Source organism: Nymphalis io, chromosome 21 (assembly GCF_905147045.1).
Source record: "Nymphalis io chromosome 21, ilAglIoxx1.1, whole genome shotgun sequence".
NCBI lineage: Eukaryota > Metazoa > Arthropoda > Insecta > Lepidoptera > Nymphalidae > Nymphalis > Nymphalis io.
Genome location: NC_065908.1, coordinates 8,022,166 through 8,039,995, shown reverse-complemented (window position 1 = coordinate 8,039,995; position 17,830 = coordinate 8,022,166). Strand labels below are relative to the sequence as shown.

The 17,830-nt window shown below is 35.8% G+C and overlaps 1 protein-coding gene across 8 annotated transcripts in view; it reads right to left on the bottom strand.

Annotated features, from left to right (window-relative positions):
- The window catches only part of LOC126776764 (brain tumor protein), a 486,286-nt gene that overhangs the window by 67,391 nt on the left and 401,065 nt on the right, over positions 1 to 17,830 (bottom strand). For 5 of the 8 annotated variants that reach the window (XM_050499512.1, XM_050499511.1, XM_050499513.1 and 2 more), the window contains one exon: positions 3,678 to 3,700. The exons of the other annotated variants lie outside the window; for them this stretch is intronic. The gene's annotated coding sequence lies outside the window, so the exon portion shown is untranslated. The remainder of the gene's footprint in view (positions 1 to 3,677; positions 3,701 to 17,830) is intronic. 8 annotated transcript variants of the gene reach the window in all.

Below are 17,830 nucleotides of genomic sequence, written 5' to 3'. Positions count from 1 at the left end.
CCCGGTGCATACTGAAAGTAAACAGGGAAGCGTCGATCGATACGGCGGCAAACACGGCGGTCGCCATGGCGACGGATCGCCCCGGGGTAGGGTGGCCATTATGTGAGTGCTTTAATAGATTTAATACCACTTTACTTTGAGTTTTTTTATTCACAAAGGAAACAACCGACAAAGTTTTATTTTTATGTTTATTACAAAACGTTATTTTTAATTTAATCAACACCTTTTTCGTCTACCTCATCATGGCAATTTGTTGAAGTATGTATTAAGGTACGCGTTTATCCGATACGTACGTTTAAATGGATCACTCGAAATAAATGCTAAATAACAAAATCTTTAAAAAAAACCCATATTTCACATAATAATATAAATGAAAATAATAACATAATTATAATTTGATATTAAAATGTTTAAACAAAGGTCTATCCATTTTTATATATAAGCTTTGCTCATAAATATTATGACTTATCGTAAACTTAATAATTAAATAAACAAAACACTATATATATAGTTTATAAAAATATATATGGCTTAAAAATAGACGATTTAGACGACCAGATATGTTATTATTACTTTATATTTATCATATAATATGCTATTGAATGACATTCCTTGGTAATAATTGGTTTGTTTGTTCTTAACGATACATTTACATACGTTGATATTATAACTTATAAAAAATAAAAACAGAGCGACAAATAAAGCAATAAACAATAAAAAAATCCCTCTTTTTAAAAATAAATAAATAAGAAAATCGCTTTAAAACAAGTCTGAAAGTCTTAATAACTCTTTACTAATTACAAAAAAAACCCTCTTGTTTAAAGAATTATGTAATACATTGTCTGTGGATTACGGGAAGGGATGGAGACCCTACCCGAAGGGCGCTGCCCCTGTTGTGACGCGGTATACACTACTGTTGCTTGGTTATGGCGTTAAAGCGCTTGGTAGTCGGTATTTATAGGCACTTGTGATTTAAATCCGATTGATAAATAAACCGGCGACTGCAGTATATTCGAATAACTCATCGTAAATATTTCACTGCTGAGCAAAATCTGTTGTATTTTTTTTTTCATTTTTCTATGATGTACCTCTGATTGTTTACGCGCGAAACTAATATTATTTACACGCACGCGAAAAGGGTTTGAAACAGCACAATGATAGCTTGTCCGTATAAAAGCAACATAGCAACATCTGTGATATATTAATATTAAAGGAATTTTACATAATGAATGAAAATGAATGAGAATATTTTGGAGCTAATCTTACCACGCTGCTTCAATGCGTGTAGCAGGTTATAAACCCACACATGCAGCTTTTCTCACGATATTTTCGTTCACCGGCGAGACGAATGAACAATTTTATAACTTGTAAAGATTGATTAAATAATGGGGATGTGAAGACATATAAACAGGCAAAATAATATCCTGATGTGTAATGAGGATTGCTGAATGCCAATATGGCGGTTGTCATGGCAACGAAATATAGGAACAGCTTCTGTTGTGACGCCTCGTGCTCATTGTTATTACACGATTACTGTGAAATGTTTAAGCCGTATTTCCGAATTTCGTAATAATATAATAACTATAAGGTTTTATCATCAACAAGTGTTCGTTCTGTGATGGAAATTCGACTATAATAATCAACAATTTAAAAAAAAAACATATAAATTTGCATTTTTCGAACATTATTTTACAACTCTTATATTCTATTTTAAGATAGCTCTAAAGCTTATCAGTAGCTAACTACCAAAAAAGAAAAGTAAATCTTGTACAGTATATAATAATTCTTACTTATGTGTGTTTAAATGCTGTATTATATGTAGTCTAATCTTCATATATGTATAACTTCATACATAAACATTTGGGATTAATTCTAATCCACATCCGTATGCAAGGGCCTCTATCCCAACAAAAAGATTAAGGGTCCTGTTTACAGACATTTAATCAACTTTTTGACTATGAAAACGTTTGGGTTAGTAAAATGCCTTTTCATCATATCCTAAACACCGATCAGGCATAAATTAAAGGTATGTATTAAGGTAAATTATTAATATAATATATTTAAAGAAATGTTTACAATTAAATACATGACCGATTTATGTATTTGTTTAATTAAAGACTAATTACTTATCAAATATAAATAATATATGTCATTATATACTATACAAATATCAGTATGTATTTTATATACATTATGTACGTTATTGAACTTGAGTATTATTTGGGCTGTTAAGTACGATGTCGTCAAGGCCTCAGATTGATCAAAGTTGCTGTTATTTCTTTAAAGAATTAGTACGATGTACAAAGGTACAATATCTGATATGATTGGAACTCACCACGCTATTAATTCCATAGAATTAAACTCTTAATTGCAGATGAATTAGAAGTTTTAATGACCGACATTGACATACCGCGTGCTTTAAATAATACTTTAAAGTTAAATTTTATTAATCCTAAAGCAAGATAAACAATGAACGGTAACTTTCACATTTTGGAGTGTTAAATTTTAGCTAACAAAATTATAACGTTAAAAGCTTAAACGTCATATCATTCTGTAGAGTTGCAATTTATTTGGTCGTATTACCTTACACAGTTGAGTCATTCAATAAAACTCGGTTACATTTCGGTTTTACAAGCTACAAAAAAGGGATGATTTACACGAAAAAATGCTCCTTTAACCTATGCTTAATAATAATATTTGATATTAAGCGACAGATTACAAAATCAATATTAAAGATAATTTCTCTGAACTCAAGATTAAGGGACTTATATCCACAAGGGACTCTGTAAAGTTTTAGCGTTTTAGTTGCGCTGAGATAAGATTATTTCGTCAACGTCCCAAAGCTCAAAAGACTGATAAGAGATTGTACCTTGATAAAAACCTTAAAATGTATGTGATTCTTTTATTAGACGTGACATCATAAATTGTATCTCTAAATATATTTGCGATAATAATAAAAATGGTTCGAATTTATCTTGATAAAAGATACGCAAGTTTAGGGAGATGGGGGAGAAACTCCTTCAAGACTATTTTATGAATAGGCGAGATGTTATTCTATAATTTATATCAATAAATTTCGAGTGCCTGATTTTATATGTAAAATAATATTTTGATATGATCTGTCATTTTACTATAAAACCAAGAGCGATACTGTTTATATATGACAATCATACTGATGATCGTTACGTAGATTTTTTTAAATGATCACCTTTATAACCTTGATTATAGTCTAGGAGAAAATAAAAATTGATTATAGTCTAGGGGAAAGTCAGTAGTGGCTGCAATTAAAAAAAAATTTCAACATATAAACTACATACATAGACTAAATAATATCTATGTATGTACGTCTTAAAATTTTATCCTATTTTTATAAAGATGTCAATCGCAGTATGTTTTAGATTCGGAAACAAACTTACAGCTATCGTATATCTATATACTAATATTATAAATCTGAAAGTCGTATTCACATCAAAAAAAAAAAAAAAAACAAAAAATCGCAAAAAAAAAATTGCCACCTATTTAGTTAGTGACACAGCCGCGGGCGAAAAGTAATGGGCGCGCATAAATGACAGGAGTTACGGGAAAAAATTAACAGGGATAGAGTCGCGGGGAATATCTTATATAAGAAAAAGCAAGGGTAGTATCATGCGTCATCGTAGATAATAATTGTTACTTACAAAAGAAGCTGGCCATAACTCACCTGAAATGAGAGAAGAAAACTTTAAATTATTATACAAACATTAGTTACTATGTAAATGTAAATTTGTAGGGTGTCCATTAAATTCTATAAATGATGGATATAGATTTGTAAGTGATTAATCGACAGTTTACTGAAGCGCTAAATAATTTTCATTGTTGGGTCGAAGCCGATGCAATACTAATGAACGTTTAGATTAAAACCGGTGTAACTACAGGCACGGGGGACATAACATCTTTGTTCTCTAGGTTGGTGACGCATTGGCGATGTAAAATATTTATTACACCGCCAATGTCATTTGCCAACATAAAAAAAACAAATTCGTTTATCTGACTTTAATCAGCTTTGCCGAAAGTTACGGTCATGTTTAACCTTTTGTTTTAAGTTTAAATAAATTAAAACATAAGGTTAAACATTTATCTTTTATTATTATAATGTTTAAAGTGATCCAATGTTATTACAGGCACAAAATACATCTTATATACCAACGTTGGAGGCACTTTGACATTGAGCGATACTTAATATATCTTACACTGGTGATTTCAAAGAGTAGATTTCAAAGGTTGTTAAAAAAGCTATAATACATCTAATACATTTTTAATTTCGAGAATATCTCCCTTATGTTGATATCATTATAATAATATAATCATCCATCTGCTTTTATAATACATAACATAAAATATACGGAAACATTTCAACTATCTCAGAGGCTTGAAATGGGGGAATGAAGCTAATACTCCACTTTGTCTTCCAGTCTTCGAGATAATTGGATAAAATTCATTTTATCTCAGCGAAGGGATGTCAAGTTACGTCATATTAAATTTTTGCGCACGCGTGCCGTACTGTTTAATTAAGTTATGATAATGTTAATGTCTTAATTAATTTCATTTCAAGTAACTCTGTTTACATTTATCTCGAAATGTTACGAGTCATTCTTTCCTATTTTTTGGGTTAGAAATGTTTATTGTTAGTAATAATCTCGAAACAGAATGAACGGTTTTGATGTTTTTTTTTTCTATTGAAATAGGAACAGGCAAATGGGCCGCCAGGGCAAATGGACCGCCCATAGACATTAGTACTATAGAAATCTTAACAATCCCTTTCATCATCAATACATCGGAATGTAGATTCTACAAAAAAACTTCTCGGAAACTCTAGCCGAGTTATATTTTAAGTCCTTCATCTTCTTGAATCAATAGTAATGAATACATATTAAATACTGTCAATACCTTATTTTACACGGCTGCCAAAAAACGAGTGTAATGTTTTCTAATATATTTATCTGAGTTTCTTAATTCCATCATAACTTGAAATAACTGAACATAATTGAATGCATGGTAACCTAACAATCGTTACATCATCTTGAGTGAATGACACTTTCATTCAGGGCTAATGCTATAAAATCATTAATTCAGGACGTATGTATTTAATGTTTAACGTTTTTTTTTATTAATTTTTATTTCTACCACTAAGATCTCCTGAAGTTGTTGTAAGCGATAAGCCTCTACAAACTTCTAATATGTTATCCGTCCTATGATGATTTGTATAAAGGCTTACAATAAACAACATTGATCTCTTACTCCGATTTTTTCTTTTATGAATATATTATTTTGTCAGTTTTATTATATAGGCATTGAATAGTATGTAATTAAATTCATGACACACATAACTACAGTACTGGAATCTTTGTTTTTCATTCGTTTTCCTTATTTACGTTTGAAATGTCAAATTAAAAGGATATTGACAAATCAATATAGCCATATCGAATAAAATTAGGTAATTAATATAAGATGTTTATTAAAATGTTGCTTAAAACGTAAATATGTTTCGGCACAATTATAATGTTTGCGGTCGCTTCGTGGAATTAAAGATGGTACTTAGTCTCGTAAGACTATTATAATGTCCTCTAGACGGAATTTCGGTTATAGCTTTATTTTGATTAGCAAACTGCAATGAAAAATTGTAAAAGAGCCTATAAATCTCCTACTTCTGCTTACTTCACAACATTACGTCATTGCGGTTTGGTGGTACACAAATACGACTCCTACTAAATTATTCAAGTAGACTTTTACAAGCACGATTGAATCATTATAGGTTTATAAGATATCACGTTTTAGAATTAATTTAGAAAATTTAAAATAAAACTAGCATTTAATTTATAACGCATTACATATAATTCCCTCCAGACCGATTTCGGCCACGGCGGCCAATCTCAAGAGAAATTAGCCAACTGCGCAGGATATATTATAGTGCACAAGTGTGTGCGCAAACACAGGTGCACGCTCTATTCCCTAGCTCTCATAATCCGATGTGACGGCAATCCGGCACGACCGTAAAGAGCTTAGGCGCAGGACCAACGGCTTGACGTGGTTTTCGAGGCACGGGAGTGTAAACACTTCCCACTTCCAGACCCCAGGCTGCTACAGAGAATTTTCTGACCGAAAAACCCAATAACTTTTTATTGGCCTGACCTGGGAATTTGCACCCAGGACATCCGGGTCAGCGGCCTTATATCTAGCCACTAGACCAATGAGACATTATTACATTTACATACGTTGTGGTTAAACTGATTTTAATGAACAAGCCTTTATATGTATGAAGATATTAGAAGTATAAAATTAATAATATGAAAAAATGTTGTGTGCACACGAGAATAGCTGTGTAAAAACCAATCTTACGCTGACGTCGTCTGACGCTCGAAATCTTACGCTTATTCGTTTGACGCTCGAAGCCTGTTAACCCTACCGTCTACCGAGCGCTGTGATGTTTACAGATCAATAACGTGAAATTAATAGTTAATTGTAATTAGCTTTCCTTTTTGTATAAACATATAATATATATATATGCATCTCTCAAGTGTACATTAATTTATATGATACATCCTCTATACGTGACACGGGCGTAATGTAATTGAGAGTCCTAAATGTCATTACCGCGACGCACTGATTGAAATGCATTAGGTCTCTTTCACGTGTAGCGTTTAAATGCCCGAGAAAATCATATTTCGTGTGAAATTGTATTAGTGACGATGGCGTTCTGTAATGGCTTTGACAGCCTAATTTGTAGTCATTGAAAATACAGCTCGTAAATGTTCCGCAGCTGGACTAATCTCTTGAGAAGTCTCAATGCGGATTGGTGATACACATTAGAATTACATTCAACACACGCAGGTTTCCTAACAAGGTTTTACTACTAAAAATTTAGCACTTGAAAACGCAGTGGTTTTGGCTTGAACCCGCATGTTTAAGGTTTAGATCTTCTGGCCACTGGGCCAAGTTTATTCTTTGTGACTTATTGACTTTTGACTATTTGTGGTCCACACACGTAACGTACGAGAATGTGTCGTTTGTACGTTTTACTATGAGTCGTTTCTATCTTTCATATCCTTCGTTTCCTCATAAAATAAAAAAAATATGCGTTGCGTCAATACAATCACACTTATTTCGTTTATCGTCTATATATACAACTCCCACACACACATACTTAGCTGCACAACATAGCTATGAAGTCGATTCGGAAACGTTGTAAAGCGCTTCTTGTATGTATATAGTGCTTGGTATCGTTATCAAATTATATCTTCTTATGAAAAAATGCTCTAATGCAAAGCACATAGAATTCAAGGACAATACTGAATATTAATTAAAAATATTGATTATTTGGGTGATAGTATATATATATGTTTAAGCCGAGATGGCCTAGTGGTAAGCACGCGTGAATTTTAAACGATGATTGTGGGTTCAAACCCGGGCAAGCACCATTGAATTTTCATGTGCTTAATTTGTGATTATAATTCATCTCGTGCTTTACGGTGAAGGAAAACAGCGTAAGGAAACCTGCATGTGTTTAATTTCACTGAAATTCTGCCACATGTGTATTCCTCCAAACCGCATTGGAGCAGCGTGGTGGAATAAGCTCCAAACCTTCTCCTCAAAAAGGTAGAAGAGGCCTTTAGCCCAGCAGTGGGATATGCACAGGCTGTTACAATGTTAATATGTATTTTAATCAGCAGTATTTTTAATACAAATATTGTTGATATTAAATGACAATTATAATCGTCACGTTTGTTGGTAGCCTATAATCGAAATACCGTTTAACTGTCTACACTTATGTCCTGGGGGAAACTATTCTGAATAATTGCAGCTCGATGTCCAGCGAGAATTAGTATGTTAAAGTTCAACCGTAGAGAAAATTAATATATATGTATTTAGGACCAGATCCTTGGTGTTGCCTGTAATCAATCTATGTTTCATATGTAAAGTATAAATAAAACTTGACTGCCTCGTTGGTGTAGTGGCTTGATGTAAGACCGCAGACCCAGAGTAGAATACAGAGTAGCAGCCCGGACTCTGGAAGTTGGAAGTGTGTGCACTCCCGTGTCTCGGAAAGCACATAAAGCCGTTGGTCCTGCACCTGAACGGTCGTGTTGGATTGCCGTCCCATCGGATTATGAAAGTTGGGGAATAGAGAGTGCACTCGTGTTTGCGCACACACACACTTCTGCAGTATAATATTTCCTGCGCAGATGGCTAATCTCATTATTATTATAAATACATAAAACTGTTTAAATCAACTTGTTGTGTATATTATATATTAAAGGAAAAATTGCATGTTGATTTGAGTTTTGTAATGTGTCAATCCTATGTAGCAACAAGTAAGGGTCAGGTAATTGTATTGTCATTTGAAATATAAACGACTCCAGTGGCAAGAGGTGTAATGATAAATAAACGATTTTGACCTTTTGACTTTTGTTTATTTTGACCTTTTGACTTTTGTTTATCTTTACTACTGTGAATATGCATTTGAATTAGACTCGTTACAAAAAAATTCACAATTCACTCACAAGAACTCACTCAGTAAATTTAAATAATAATAATTTAATCTGAGTCACACCTGACTTGTTTAATATTCAACGGAAAAATAAACTTCCTTTATATGATAGTTTAAAAAAAACTTGGTTTTCACAAAACTAACGACGACGTCCTTGATAAAAAAAAATGAAACATTTGCTTATCGAGATCTCGATGACAAATGTTTGAAACAGCTCATACAGTACATTCGCGGTACACGAGAACATATATAAACAGTATTTTTTTCATTATACACTTAATATCTTTGGAAATAAGGTTTAGATTTGTGTAATCAATAATTTGTGTACAAATGTAAAGTGGTATCGGAATAGGTAATACTAGGCACCTGTGGGGAAGGTTTCATCGCTTTCCTAAGAATTTTTGCTATAAAATAAGACCTCCAGTGAACTTAATACAGACGGAAGTTTATGGATCCTTAACACAGAACGTGATTCGGAAACGAAGTAAATAAGGATTCAGATAAATTACGGTTGGTTTAAGATATTGTTTCTTGGTTTGAATTCTTGGTTATGATAAAAATATTACAGATTTCACAGGAAAGAAAAAAATTCAATCAACTACCTATTACTTATTGTATTAATTAAAGATCCCTTTAATCCGAACTTAAGTATGTGTTGAGCCATGAACACATACTTAAGAAATACAAATAAAATATCAAATTGTTTAAATAGATATTTTATTAGTATTTCGTAAATATGTACGAAGGTAACTCTTTGTTATGTAGTATCACAATATATTTTTAATAGAATAGGTAGGCAGTCGAGCAAATGGGCCACCCGATGGTAAGTGGTCACCAAAGCCCATAGACAGTGGCATTGTAAGAAATGTCAACCATCGCTTACATCGTCAATGCGTACCCAGACAGGCTAGCACAAAGCCCAATCACCAAGTTTTTTTTTTTATATTTGCCAAGGCAAATGATTTTACTCCATCTGATGGTAAGTAGTAGTAGAGTCCAAACGCGACGACGGCCAGTACAGTCGGGAAGAACGATCTCACTAGGCGCCCTCGCCTTGCCGGCCCGCAAGATGAAAAAAGTAAGTATATAGCATTATAGTTCATAATATAAACATATATAAAGAATATATTTCTTTAAGCTTTTTGTAATCCTTCACACTTATAAATCCTCATCAATCTTTATCACAAAATCTACCTTAACTCCAAACAAGTCTGTAACGCTAGTTCATCAAGACAGTCAAATATGAAAACTTCATCGTCGTGTGCTCTGCTAATTTACATTTTAAATATGTATAACAATTAAGGAGGAACTACGGTACGAAGTACGAATTAATTTGAATTTCATGCTTTACAAATTTCAAATTCCGTTCTCAGTTAGTAAAACTGCATAGGAGTGGTTGATGAAGAAAAATATATAATACAAGCACAAGGTGCAATCGTGGATAGTAATCAATTCAAATGATTATATTATTGGATAGATTTTGAAACACCCGATGGAAAAATACAAGAAGTGACTGATGTGTCTTAGTGAATAGATTGATGATGATGCGAGCCTCTTGAGCGATTTCGGCCACGGCGTCTATCCTCAGGACAGATTAGCCAGCTACGCAGAATATATTATAGCGCACTCACGTGTGCACAAACATAGGTGCACTCTCTAGTCCCTCATTCTCATAATCTGATGGGACGGCAATCGGATTCTAACGGAAAGTGTTCAAGCGCTGGACCAACGGCTTTACTTGCTTTCTGAGGACACACTTTTAACTACCAGACTCCGGACAATCTTAGTAAATAAATACTAAAAAGTATTTAGTGTTGTATTAAGTGGATGGATTACGAGAGAAATAACAGTCGTACGTTGAAATTTGAGCAAGATAATTTCCTAATATTTACATTTTTGTTAAAGAAAATTTTTCACTTGATTATTGTCGTCGGTTAACTTAAAAAGCATTCATTATTGAAAGATATTTCCGCTGACACTAACTGAAAAACATTTCAAAACCATATAGCATTAAAACTTAAAAAGGAAAAATACCTAAATCATCAATTTCACGATTCTTACATACAGTACCGTGCCGTGGAGTACCGGCTTAGAATAGTACTCCCCCAATCTCATCCCGTGGGTGTCGTAAGAGGCGACTGAGGGACGGGGAAAAGGGGGGATGGGCAGCAGCGTCCCCCCTCCCATAAACATCTTACCCCCTACTGCGCTCGCCAACACGCCTGCCCAGCGCGGCGAGTATGGGCAAACCCCTCCCTTAATGGCAGATGCGCCCAAAAAAAGGCCCCCAGTTACCGGCAAGCCCGCTAGGCCCGACCAAGGTAGCGGTCGCGGTATCGGCAGGGCAGGGGGTGCTAAGAATCACCGGTTCACGGCAGGCTACCGTATAAAACGACTGAAAATGGCAACGTATAATGGACGCTCGATGAGGCTGGACCATCACCTCGCCGAATTAGAAGTAGAGTTAAGTCATATAAACTGGCATATACTGGGGTTATCTGAAGTCCGAAGACAGGGGGAGGACACGATAACTCTAGAGTCCGGTAACTTACTCTACTTCCGCGAAGGTGATAACCTCTCCCAGGGTGGTGTCGGTTTTCTAGTCAAAAAGGATCTCATTAGCAGCATTGTGGAAATCAGTAGTGTGTCGAACCGGGTAGCGTACCTTGTCCTAAAACTTTCCGACAGGTACTCCCTGAAGGTTGTACAGGTATATGCGCCAACTTCGACATACTCTGATGATGTGGTCGAAGCGATGTACGAGGACATCGCAAAGGCCCTCAACGACACCTCGAGGGCCCACTACAATGTTGTTATGGGAGACTTTAATGCTAAAGTGGGAGTACAAGATAGCGGTGAATCGAAAGTCGGACCTTACGGCTTGGGCTGCAGAAATCACAGGGGGCAAATGCTGGTAAACTTTCTCGAAGCGCAGGGGCTTTTTTTGATGAATTCTTTCTTTCAAAAAAAGCCTCAGAGGAGGTGGACCTGGCGAAGCCCCGATAACGTGACAAGGAACGAGATAGACTTTATCATTTCGAATAAAAGGCACATATTTAGAGATGTTTCAGTGATCAACAAGTTTAATACCGGAAGTGATCACCGCTTGGTTCGAGGCACTAAATATCAATTTAAAAGCCGAAAGATCGAGAATGATGAGGTCTACTCTCCGACCTACCATGCTCCAAGCTGCTCAAGGCTCCGAAAAGTTCCAAATGGAACTTCAAAATCAATTCACCGCGTTGGAAACCATAAGCAGCATTGATGAGAGAACCGACACGCTGGTCAAAATACTGCAAAACACATCCCGCAAGTGTTTTCCGCCACAGAGAAGAGACAACGCACCAAAACTCTCTGCTGAGACACTCGAGCTCATGAGAAAACGACGAGAACTACCATCGTTTTTGTCAGATAAGGCCTTAAACCGAACAATAAAAACGCTGACGCGACGCGATCTCCGACGCTCCAATACCCGTGCCATCAAGGCTGCGATTGAGCAAAATCGGGGATCGAAAGTGTTCGCTCGCAAGTTTGGGAGGCCGCGTCTGACAAAACTTAAAACTGAAAATGGTGGGGTCGTTACCTCTAGGCCTGAGATTATCGGAGAAGTAGAGAGGTTTTATGGGCAGTTGTTCTCTTCAAGATCGGATAAACCCGTGGGAATCAGTATTGATGACCAGCGCGCCCCTCTTATGCGCCATTACTCCGAGGAGCTCCCGGTCGTTGACCAAGGAGAGATTAGGGCGGCTCTAGAACAGCTTAAAAACAACAAAGCTCCGGGAGATGACGGAATCACAACAGAGTTGCTTAAGGCAGGCGGGACTCCGGTCCTGAAAGAGCTAGCAAGCCTCTTTAATTCCGTCATCCAACATGGCAAGACCCCGGAAACGTGGAGCGGGAGTGAGGTGGTACTGTTTTTCAAGAAAGGTGATAAAACCCTCTTGAAAAACTACAGACGAATCTCCCTCCTGAGTCACGTGTATAAGCTGTTCTCAAGAGTCGTCACGAACCGTCTCGCCAGACGACTTGACGAGTTCCAGCCCCCAGAGCAAGCCGGCTTTCGATCAGGCTACAGCACCGTGGACCACATCCATACTGTTCGGCAGATTGTGCAGAAGACCGAAGAGTACAATCAGCCGCTGTGTATGGCATTCGTGGACTACGAGAAAGCCTTCGACTCCATCGAAACCTGGGCAGTGCTCGACTCATTGCAGAGATGTCATATCGATTGGAGATATATCGAGGTACTGAGATGTCTGTACAACGCCGCTACAATGACTGTCCACATCCAGGACTGTAAGACGAAGGCGATCCAACTGCGCAGAGGGGTGAGACAGGGGGATGTAATATCCCCGAAACTGTTCACCAACGCGTTGGAAGACGTTTTCAAAACGCTGGATTGGACTAGGTACGGAGTCAATGTAAACGGCGAGTACATCTCACACCTTCGATTTGCCGACGATATCGTCATCATAGCTGACGATATCGTCATCGTCGCTGGAACAACTCACCGAAATGCTGCGTAGCCTAGGCGAGTCTTCCCGGTGTGTCGGTCTCGGTATGAACTTGGACAAGACCAAGGTCATGTTCAATAGGCATGTCGTGCCGGGACCGATATACGTCGAGGGGAAACCTCTCGAAGTTGTTAGTGAATATACCTACCTAGGACAGATAATACAAGTCGGTAGGAACAACTTCGAGAAGGAAGCCGATCGAAGAATTCGCTTGGGATGGGCAGCATTTGACAACCTTCGTCAAGTCCTCAAGTCGTCTATACCGCAATGTTTGAAGACGAAAGTCTTCAACCAATGCGTCTTACCTGCCATGACATACGGTGCCGAAACGTGGACACTAACTGCGGGACTAGTCCACAAATTCAAAGTCGCTCAGCGTGCTATGGAGCGAGCTATGCTCGGAGTATCTTTGAAGGATAAGATCAGAAATGAGATTATCCGGAAAAGAACCGGAGTCACCGACATAGCTTGCAAAATTAGCAGGCTGAAGTGGCAGTGGGCTGGTCACGTATGTCGTAGGACCGATGGCCGTTGGAGCAGACGAGTCCTAGAGTGGAGACCGCGAATCGGCAAGCGCAGCGTAGGGCGCCCTCCAGCCAGGTGGACCGACGACCTTAAGAAGGTGGCGGGCACCAACTGGATGCGGAAGGCGGAGGACAGGGAGCTTTGGCGCACCTTGGGAGAGGCCTATGTTCAGCAGTGGACAACGATTGGCTGTTGATTGATTGATTGACATACAGTACAGTCCACAAAATACATTTCAAAATAGATCAGTTTTCGTGTATTCGTGTGAATCTCTCGGAATTTCCAAATTCAGGAACATTGGTCAAACCTCTTGGTAGCTGACGTGTGGATTAATCGAAACAACGCCATTGGAATTTTGCACGACTTTAAATGCTAGTTTAGTGCGGTTATATATTGTTGAAATTGATTTTTATGTCTAAGTTATTTCTTCAATTCTCGTCCAGCTATCCATAACCTTTTGAAAACATAATGTTATTAAAAAATCTACATTTTGAAGTGTTGTTAGCTTTGAATTCGTTTGGTCGTGTAATGTGCTTAATTTGTGCTTATAATTCATATCTTGCTTGACGGTGATAGAAAACATCGTGAGGAAACCTGCATGTGTCTTTTCTGCCACATGTCTATTCTTCCAACCCGCATTGGAGCAGCGTGATGAAATAAGCTCCAAAATTTTTCTTCAAAAGAGAGAAGAGGCCTTAGACCAGCAGTGGGACATTACCAGGCTGATACTATTACTGTACTGTTATTGTGTACCGTGACAATTTAAAATCCTTATTACAGCCTGCTTGTTTTTGATTTAATGTTGATACGATTTATATACGTTGTACAATGTGTAATGAGATTTTTTATTTGTAATACGTATTATGTATCTAAATATTAATATCGAGAGTAATCCTTCATGTGTTTGATGAAATTTTGCCACATATGTATCATAATATGTTATGAAGCCTTGGCTTAATAGTAGGACCTAAGTAGTAGGAAATTTCCTTTGTAGTAGGATTTATAGGCTGTACTTACTGATTAGCAAACTTATGTAAAAAGTTGAACTACTAAAATTTATATGAGTAACATTAAGACATTTATTTCCTAACAGTTAATATTATTATTATTTTGTACGAATTTACAAATATTTCATTAGATAGCTGCACTTTTAAATTTGTTTAAATAAGTACTTGAATCACAAGTATTTCTGTTAGAGCTACCGTAGAAGTTTTATCTTAAAATAGTTCTTAATTGTTAACATGAACAGAAGTCAAGTGGACGCCATTTTTTTTAAGTTCGATAAAATATTAACTCTCTCGGTTTCTTTGATTATTAGTAATGTTTCGTTTTAAGGAAAGAAATGGTTTTTAAACGCAATTGAAAATAATATGGTACTGATTTTATCAATTTTACCCAATTAAAACATAAATACGTTGTTTATGTTGTAAATAGGAAATATTCGTAACAGCAAATTAAAATCTACGATTTATCATTTTTGTTATTTATATTCAAATGGCGAGCGTTATAAATTTGTTCAACGTCGGAAATTAATTCGGAAATCGTCATGTCATTGCCTGTTTCCGAACCGAAGAAACTATGACATTCTGTTATTTAATCTGTGGTTTTGATTGGGGTGGAAATATGGACAAATTTTGTACACTTAAAAACAAACTTGCCGACAGTTGCAATTTGATTTTAAGCTTCAACTTTGATAGCAAATATTTACAAATTATTAATAGATGTACATACATATACTCGTATATGTATTTTATCTATGAGCAATTATCTTAGAAATTGAATTTCGAACACGAATTCTCGTATTACCATAGACAAAAGCCTTATCGCAATACAGCGTTAAGTGCTTCGAAAATGGAACACGTCATTCGAAACTTGAAGTATTGTCGTTGTAATGGCGTCCTCAAGGAGCGCCTTTCGTAAGCTATTTAAATTACTGGTCCATCTTGTTGTTTATTTCACTTAGCCCCGTCATTTCTTAACAATGTATTTGTTACACAGATAAAATAATTAATTATCTTTTTTTTCTGATGTTTTTGTGGCAGCGGAGGTTTAAAGCGCATATTGTATGGGTGTTGCATTTCGGTTGTCTGCTAATTAAACTTTTTTTTTTTTTTATAGAATAGGGAGGTGGACGAGCATATGGGCCACCTGATGGTAAGTGGTCACCAAACGCCCTTAGACATTGGCATTGTAAGAAATGTCAACCATCGCTTATAGCCAATGCGCCACCAACCTTGGGAACTAAGATTTTATGTCCCTTGTGCCTGTAATTACACTGGCTCACTCACCCTTCAAACCGGAACACAACAATATCAAGTATTGCTGTTTTGAGGTAGAATATCTGATGAGTGGGTGGTACCTACCCAGACGAGCTTGCACAAAGCCCTACCACCAGTAGACAGTAGACTGTTGTAAGTCGAGGCCTTATATTTGACATGTGTCTATTTGGTATGAATGAATATATGAAAGAGTAATTACTAATATTAAAGTTATTTTTACGTTTCAAATAAATAGCCTTAAGTTTAATTGTCATAATAACACATAACGATTTTGATGTTTCTAATCGCTATCTCGGTTATATAATCGGAATCTTTTATAGGCTTGATAATTAAGAGCATTGACAGCATTTATAAAAAACATGAAGTACGTTATCATTAATTATAGTTCAAGGAAGCGACCATTCATTAGAGTGGTATAAAGAACGTATTTCACTTATTAATAGGCTTCATGGTGAATTTAATTGGCTACTGCAATGGCGTCTATGTGTCGAGCGTTCTTTTAACACTACATAAAGAAATAGAAACAGTTGACACCTAATTATGAGCTTTTATTTGAACTTATTTTGATTCGCGGATTAGTAATTTTGACTTACTGTTACAAAATAATTTCAACTCAAAACACGCAAATGTTTTACATTTATAAGCAAACCTATTAATTGATTCGATGGTTAGACTTTATGCTGATGATCGCACATTTATTCGACAGACTGAAAAAATCCCAAATCAAATTTGATTTTGATTTTACAATCGCGAACGGCAAGCTCTATTTTTTTTAGATTTTTAGAATTCTTTATTTGTTTTGCCATAAGAACGCCATTGTGGCTGCTTGTATAATTATGAATTAAAATAAATAATTAATAAGCATGGTTGTACCGTAGAGAGGTAAGAGTGTTTAGTATTAACATAAATATTAATAAGCCGTAATGTATTTCATTCAATTCAGGGTATACAAGTTTACCCAAAACTTAAGAGCTTAATTGTAAATCGTGTTCGGCTACGAAGGAATGGCGTAGGGACAAAATCTTAATATATTCTAAGACACGTGTCATGTGTTCTGTGTACTCTAGCTACTATAAAATATATTGGTTTGTATTTTCTTGTTTGCATATGAAATTCGACAACGTTTTATCAAACACGCTTTGTGGTTAGAGAAAATGACATAAATAATATTCCTGTTATAAATAACATATATTGTCATAATTACTATCGAATTTGAGAAATTTAATACTACTCATGTAATTTTCTAGTATAGATTTAACATATTCAGAAGCCAGAGTGGAGTTTGATATGATATTATTTTATATACAGACGTATTATATACTTCTTGTATTTATACATGATTCACGACCGATTAAGTTACAAATAATACACAATATGGTTACAAATAAGTGTCAACAGATGGCGCTCATTACTTTAGTGTAGTAAATTGCACTGTTTTTTTTTCACAATTGCATGTAATCAGTTAAGATAAACAAACAATATAATAATATTAATTATAGGTTACTTATTAATTATTTGACTACCCGATTGACCTCCGGTTCGTTATATGGTCCTTCGAGCCGGATAAACTATATCAACAAAGGGTTTCCGGTTATTAAAGGATATATTTCTAAATTATATTTTAACATTAAATAAATATCGTAATAGAACAAAATTACGACAAATTTACATAATTCTATACACACACGTAATGTATATTAATTTATATAATTAATACGAAATTAACTCACAGCAGTTTTAAGCGATTTACGATCAAGTGGAATTAAATTACAGATGTCGGATTTATTTTATGATATTATTAGTTAATAGCTGGTTGACCAAACTATGCCTGTATGTGTATACTAAATCGAAAACCCTGGCATCCGAGCCAGGGTTTTCGATTGCCCCTGGCAAGTCAAATCTGTCGTAATTTAGCTCTGTGTTGACTGGAGGAGCAATTTCTGAGAGACTTTGAAAAAAAAAACAACATTAATAGCAATATTAGAAAT